The sequence below is a fragment of the Aedes aegypti genome, chromosome 3, assembly GCF_002204515.2.
Source record: "Aedes aegypti strain LVP_AGWG chromosome 3, AaegL5.0 Primary Assembly, whole genome shotgun sequence".
NCBI classification, from domain to species: domain Eukaryota; kingdom Metazoa; phylum Arthropoda; class Insecta; order Diptera; family Culicidae; genus Aedes; species Aedes aegypti.
This window is the reverse complement of record NC_035109.1, coordinates 219,446,758-219,454,745: the sequence shown is the minus strand read 5'-3', so window position 1 is coordinate 219,454,745 and position 7,988 is coordinate 219,446,758. Positions and strand designations below refer to the sequence as shown.

General features: G+C 34.6%; 1 protein-coding gene across 3 annotated transcripts in view; it reads left to right on the top strand.

Moving 5' to 3' along the window:
- LOC5579849 (hormone receptor 4) overlaps nt 1-7,988 on the top strand; it is a 517,480-nt gene continuing 509,492 nt past the window's right edge. For 2 of the 3 annotated variants that reach the window (XM_021854338.1, XM_021854336.1), the window contains exon 1: nt 1-1,148. The gene's annotated coding sequence lies outside the window, so the exon portion shown is untranslated. The remainder of the gene's footprint in view (nt 1,149-7,988) is intronic. The other variant, XM_021854337.1, reaches the window with a different exon arrangement.

Here is a 7,988-nt window from a genome sequence, read left to right as displayed (position 1 = left end):
ATATTATATCGTACAGTCATTTCTCTCATCATAGTTGATCAAACGGTCGCAACTTTTTCATAGTCTCTAATGTTTATCGCCTGGTTTTCGCCGGAAAAGTCGGTTCCCGTGCAAGTTCTCTCCTGGTCGGACAGGGCCTGATGGGGATAGTTTTCTGCTAGGTGTATACTCGGGTCTACTACACTTAGCTTCTAGTGCCCACACTGTAGTGCTCTCTTATCGTCGGTCGTCCTTCTGCACAGTTTGGTGAAGTGTAGTGTCGTCGTTGGCTGGCAAGATTCGTCGTATAGGAGCAAGAACAGTGCGGTGACCTCGTCGAATCTTTGAATGGCAGAATTCCATCCGATTCCGTGAACAGTGCGTTTGGTAGAAAGAAGATTTTTCTTCGGGAAGGTGATAAGTTCTAGTGGTATAGATTGCTGTATCCCGAATACCTGATCCTTGAATTTTAAATTGTTCTATTCTGTGTTGTGTTTTAAGTGTTTCATCGGAGTGTCCCAAGTTACAAGAAGAACGTGTATGAAAATTCCGTAATCTCTTGAGATTGAGAAAGAGCGAGGGGGGCAATATCAATTGAAAGTGAATTTTGTACGCCCGAGCAGAGACAACGCGCTTCTTGCTGTAACCATGATAAGAATTTGGAGTGAAGGAACCCCTCCTTGGGGAGCTGCCTCGAAGGTGGTGGACAAGTGCTGAAGGGAAGTACGCATATGCGAAGAAAAGAAAAAAAAAATAAGAAGGTATTCTTCCAAAGGATGATTTTTGTTTTCGATAACGTTGGAAACAATCGGAGGAAAAGTGAATTAATGCAATAAAGACTCTACTGAAGTTAATGAAGAAGCGAAAAGCAATATTATGAATAGTGAATAAATCTACGAAAAATCAATAATTGAAAGAGAAGAAAGAACATGAATCAAACTGATTAACATTGTGAATTTTGTAGTGTGAAAAAGATTGAAACAGGAAAGGACTGTTTAGTTGTGCTTGGAAGAAAAATCAACCAGTAGTGTTGTGTGCCATTTTTGTTCTGCCAGCCAGAAGAAACTCCTCGATTCGCAGTGAATGGGAAGACAGACCAGTGCCGGAAGCCAAATACACTTTAGGACACAATAATCGGATTACTGCCGGGAGCTATTTTGATGGTCAAGGTTAGTATGGCTGGTTGGTAGAAATTCGCCGAGTTGTCCGCCTTATCAACCATGATAGGTGCGTTATCGGATGATTGACTCGAATGGCAATTGTGTAATGTTGATGTATTTTTTGTGTTGATGTTTATCCCTTATTCTTTGTCTTAACGGTGTTTGAGGAGGATCACTATAACAACATCAGCCATATATGTTTAACAAAAAAAGAAAGATTTTTAACTAGGGAAACGTATATTATATCCCGAAATTTTTATACACACAGTTTCTTAAAACAGTTGTTGAAGATTAGTAAGTCTTAAATTCAAATCTCAAATAATTTATTTGGTAATTTTGTAATTTGTTTATTCATTCTTAGGAAAACTTGTTAGTTTATACTTTTTATCAAGGAAACTTCTATAAAAAAAACATATAGAAGTCAAAACAGAAAGAATTACGTAATAGTACAAAACAAAATAACTAAAGGAAACAAAAAAAGAAGATAAAATAAACAACAGTTTAATAGAAAACAAGAGGTTTTTCCTTTTTGAAGCTGCTTAAAATAGTTTATCTTTTCGAAACTGTTCATGAACTTGTGTTTGCCATTGGCAGGTAATATTATTTTAGTATAGCTGAATATCGATCCAACGTATTGTTTTTTTCCTTTTTTCTTCGGTCTGTTATATCGAAGGACATTATTCATCTATAAAACGAGCATTACATTAGTAGATACAAGAAACATATAATGTGATATAATAGGTACTGCTCAAATCTCATCCAAGTACCAAAGGTTTTGCTTTAATACCAGTAGTTTAATTTCACAAATTGCTTTTATAATAACAATACACAGCTTTGAAGACACATTACTTCATTTTTATATGTTTAAAAGAAAAAAAAGAATATACACGGTCCATCAATTTCAAAAATGTTGATTTCATAGGTGTTCCATTACATCGTAGCAAAAAATATAATTTAAAAAAAAGGTCGGAGTGGTAGAGAAAACAATCTCTAGCTCCTTGTAGAAGTTGGATTTTTTTTTGGCAGCTATGCGAGATATCCAACTTTATAATTGATGCATTTTAATGATTTATAAATATACGAAGTGACAAACTTCAGATACATCCACCTCCTACTAAAAGTGATGTAAAGATATACTTATTATAACATCTTCTTCAATTCAGGGTAACTTTGAGACGCCTTGGTCTATTGACGATCCTTGAAGATCAAATTTCGCATAATACGCTAAATATCAAATAAATCAAAATGTTTTGTTCCGTTTATTGGTTTTCATATTAAATAAAATTCCGGGCCACTTTGAACTGGTAACGGATCACTTCTGGTTGTCAGAAACGTGATCTGAGTGCATCAAATTTTGCTTCATCCAATGTCACAGAAAAATACGCGAATTGATATGCGATACACGAACGGTTTACGATTATTTTCTTATTTGCAGGGGTGGTAGCAGGTCCCTAGTTAGCGATTTGGTCTATTTTAATGGAAGTCTCTATCTTTAACGAAAGGAATCTGGAGTCTCTGTTTTAAACAATATGGTCTAAAGTCACTTTTTCGCTTTTCTCCTTGTAATTAAATCCTCTTCAGAAATTTCATTACGAATTCGTCGAGGAATTTCTTCAATAATCCTTCTGATAATTTCTCAGAGTTGTTTTTTAGAATACTTTTAGAAACATCTCGGGGATCTCTCCAGCAATACTTCTAGAGATTTCTTCCATAATTCTCTCAGGAATTCATCCAGAATTTTCTTTAGAAAAATCTACAGTACTTCTGTAGTAATTTTCGAAGGAATTCCTCTAAAAAAAACAGGAATTATTACTAGATTTCCCCCAGATGTTTTTTTCCAATTATCGTTTGACCGATTCTCCAATTCGTACAGTAGTTCTCGCGTTACAATTCTTAAGGGCAAATTATCAAGTTGTAAACAAATCGAGTTTTGATACCATTCAATACCATCTCCCAACAACCACAAACTATGTAAACATAATCGTCAAACATACCTTTATGAACCAGACTTTTTTCCCAAATCATTCATTGACACCCTGTTTAGAACGGCCAATGATCGGATCGGATCTCTCTCCATCAATAGATACTACAATCGGAAAATTTCGCCAACTGTTATTGGCCTTAGCATGATGAGAGGCCAATTGCTCTCGCTTGCTCATTTGTTGAAATCCAAAAGGGCCTAGCCTTGGGCCAATGTACGCTAACAACATTCAAGTTGACTTAGAAAAAAGGCCAATGCTTGGTTGAAAATCGTAAATGGGAAAAGCATTGTACAATTCGTAGTTGCTACTCCGTGATTAACCAGAAAAATCAGAATTGCACTAGGAGCCAACAGACGGAGCTTGGGAGTAGCGTACCATCTTCAGAGTACAATTTCGAGAATTCCAAACCATATAAAGTCAATAACGGCGCTGGCCACGTCCTTACGGCCATCGGGAAAGGGAAGGAATGTTAGTGTGACATCCATTGTCACTAAAGATCATGATTGTCACGGGAAGGAATTTTTGTTAGTGGGAAGGAATAAGAAGTTACATAATCTGGATTCACCTCGATAAGCGATGTGATTAATGTAGCTTCAATTTAAAGTCAACTATTTAGATAAATAAAGTCTGAACATAAAATATAGCGCCATCTCTGGTGACGAACCATTCATAAATTTTGCAAATACAAAAGAGGAAATGTTTGGAAGGAACGTTAGTATGGCATCCGTTATTAATAGAGACTGAAAATACCTAAGCATCTCCATCATAAACACATTAGAAAGTTTCTGTTGGTAAAGATGATTCAAGAGTAATATCAAATAGATTTAATTTGATATGTTCTAGAACATGAATCACGATAGTCCTCTATCAGTCTGTAATGGAAACGTCTACACTTCTTGTGTCGAACCATTCAAAGTTTCATTTTGTTATTACAAAATAAGAGCAAAGGTATGTATGTTTATGTAAGTATTATGCAAAATATGGCTTGCCGACACTTTGAGTGACGAAATAATCATAGTTTTTTGTATATAAATTCATATACGTAGCATTCATACCGGTTTTTCTAATAAAGATATGTATGTATTGGCATATTTTACTTATTTGAAACAGAAGCATGAAACGAGTTCACCAATTGGTAATCCATCGTCGATAGCTACAGCTACATGTGTATGTTACACGGGCTGACCAAGAATCTCGTCAAGAATTCAACAAAAATCTGCCTAAAAATATCTGAAGGACTTCGCTATTTTTTATTCATTAAAGTTTTTCCCAATTTGTCGAGAATGATTGAAAGAATTCATTGTAAATCTGCAGAAATCCATAAAAAAACGTGTTGGGGGTGCCATAACAATTGTGTCATGGATTAAGGACTATTTAAACTAGTAATACAGTTCGAACAAGTAATTTGCCCAAATTTCAATGGATTTCCAAAGATTTTGACATGGTTTTTGAATCGACTTTTCGCCAACTGCTACGAATTTACTAAGCATTTTCTAGAGTCCATTCAAAAACCTTATAAGCAATCTACCAATTATCTTTTTAGTGATCTCTCAGAAAACTTTCAAGAAACTATTGTCTAGATACCTGTGGAGATTCCTGCAAAGATCTTATTAAACATTTGCCACAAATCTAAATGGAAATCTATCAATTATCTTACCAAGAACATTGCCTAACAACAAATAACTAGTTACGAGTTGACAGGCAGTTTTCTAGTTTCACTCATAAGCCTGAAATTAAAACAAATAGGTATTCCTATGTTTGAAATACATAATTTCCCGAGTATTTACCGTGTTTTCCCCGGCCTTTTTAAATTCCCGGGTTTTCCCCGATTTTCCCGGATGGATGGACACCATGCAACCATTAAAACTCATAATTTTTGTCACATTTTTGGCAGTTTTCAGAATATAATCGATTACGTGTAGTTATAGTAAATCGTTACTCAACGAGCAAGAAATCACATTGATTGATTTGAATACTAAGAAAAAGGAATTGAAAATGTGATGAACAATATTCACATCGAATTTTCTCAGTATCAATGATATCAGGATAGCCTTTTTTGAATTGTCTCGCAAGAGCATCCAACAAACATGTTTATACTAAATTCTTTGAAAATCAAATCGTTTGAAGATTTCTAGAAAACCCTCCAGGTGCTTCTTCACCGATTTTCTCACAATTATTCTCCCAGCCATTTTCATAAAGATGTCTTCAAAAACTCCATCCACAGTTTGCTCGAAGAATTGCTGAAAAATTTGACAGGTAATATTTAAGGAAATCTTTCGAGAATTTTGCCAGGTAGTCTTCAATATATAAGACCAGGGATTTCTAATGAAGTTATTTCAGACATATCTCTAATAACTTTTTCCAATATTTTATGCAGCGCTTCCAGACATTTTGCAAGTAATTTCATTAGCCAAGTCTGCATTATTTAAGATTCTACACTAGCAATTCAAGCACTAGCATTATTCAAGTAATTCTTCTTACCATACCTATACAAATTTATTCAGGAATGCGCACAGGGTTGTTGGGGGCTCTGAAATCCTAGTGACAATTTCTCATAGAAGTATGAATTGAGTTTTTAACAAGCTGAAAAGTATACAGGCAAGAAAAATCAGGTTTTGAGGGGACCTAAAATGGTAGCGATTATTTCAACGTTATAGGACAGTTTTTTTCAACAGAACATCATTTTTTGGATTCAAAAATACATTGTTTTGCTAATCATCGATGATTCGAGGGCCCTCTCTAACTTAAACCTGAGGAATTTGAGAAAAGGTTTGGAAATATTTTACTATGAGCCATATCCTAAACCAAGCCGAAATTTGGTTGTACAAAACATTTTTATTCTTGAAAAGTACCGAAACGCGAAATAGGGTTCCTTATAAATTTATCCGATTTAAATTTATTTTAAAGAGACAATTTTACACCGTCTTCAGCACATAGGCTGCACAGACTGAACGATCACTAACATTAGGCAACGGACAACACGAAACACCCAGTAGCCCAGCGATGAATTTTTCGTTTGACGAAAAGTTTTCACCGACTGGAGCGGGAATCGAACCCACACCTCGTGGCACAATACGCCTAGACGACTGACGCCGCTAACCGCAAGGCCACGAAGCCCATTTCTAGTTCATTAAAGGATTCTTTGAATTATTTCTGAATTAAATTCTCCACGGATTCTCCAATTTAAAAATTCATTTAGGTTTTGAAACCACAAAATGCTACGGAAAATATTTCTATAATTCCTCCAAGAGTTCCACTCGAGATAGTCTAGAAATTTTCTCTAGATAATCTTTCGGGAAATTATTCTTAGGGTGCTTTTGGTAAATTCTCTAATAATTATTTTAAGAGATCCGAAGACTTATGTCTTGAAGGAATTTGTCGTGTATTTCATCAGTGATATCCTTAGGGTTTCGTTTCGAAATATCTACCGGATTCTTTTCAGGAATTCTCACCAATTATTTTTGAAAAATTTGAACACCTCCTTGGACAAATTCCTAGAGAACTCCTGTAAGAATGATCACTCTTCTTTGTGAAATTTTCATAGGGTATCATTAGAAAAAAATGTGATCATTAAAAATCTGGTTGAATTCTGCAAGCTTTCTCGAACGAAAATTCTGGGGGAATTGTTGTAAGTTGGAAAGTTTGTATACAAATAGCTCAATGAACTCCGCTCAAAGAAACCTTCGAACCAATAGCTGAAGGGAACTTGGGGCAAATACCTGAATAATATTCTGATGAAATTTTTGAAGAAAAGCATTAAACATATGTAGCAATTTTTGACGTAACATCACGAGGAATACTCGCTGAAACTTAAAAAAAAATGTTATGAGGGATGTCTTGTCGGATTCCCTGAGAAATCCTTATTGGAACGAGGAACCACCTTTCGGTCTCCGTTTGGTTTCTCTTTTCAGGCATTTTCGGACATTTAGTCGTTATCAGCCCTGAAGTCTTATCGGCATATCATTCTTTATTAATTTGCATTTTGATTACCAAATAGAAAGCTTAAAACGACTTAAACAAAATATGAGCGCAAGGTTCATTATTTTCAATCAAAAATCTTTATGTTTTAGAAGGGCCCCCAAATTTGACTCCACACCGGGCCCCGGTAACCCACTGCAGGAATGACCGATCTTTTTTTAGACATACTTCTGATATTCCTTAAGGATATTATTCAAAAGTTTGGTTGATTATTTTTATCTCAAAATATTTTATCATTATTGTCCTTAATTATCTTATAATAAAAAAAACCTTAGCAATTTATCTAGATTTTATTTCGAAGATTTTGCAGGATTTAGGAATTTCTATAGAAATTTAGAATAGAAATAGATTTAGATAGAAATAAAGGATTTTTTAAAAATATCTCCCAGGTTTCTTCGTCAATTCACTTGAGACAATCTTGGATAAATTGTTTAAAGGAATCTTAGGTTAATTTTCTGTGGTTATTCTTGAAGGTATTTTTGAATAAATTCTTATCTAAATTCTTAAAAAAAAATCTTAAATGATTCTGTTCTTGAAAATTCTAAGAGCGAGCAATTTCTGAAAAAATAAAAATAAAATAAACTCTTGAAGAATTTTGAATGAAATCCTAAGATGGAATCGATGGAAGAATCTTGGAGGACTTAGGATTCTGATGGAAATTAACGAAAAGATCAATGAAAAATCCAGATTGATTTGTGGGAGATATCTTGGCTTCAAAATTAATATTTGAAGGAAATTTTGGACTAATATCCGAATAAACTTCCGATTAAATCACTGGACAAAATCATACCGAAATACATACCATGATACGAGCAGTTTTTCTTGTCGCAATGTCACAATTATATCAAGAAAGAGATCATCAGGTTACAGAAAGAGAAGTCGCATAATG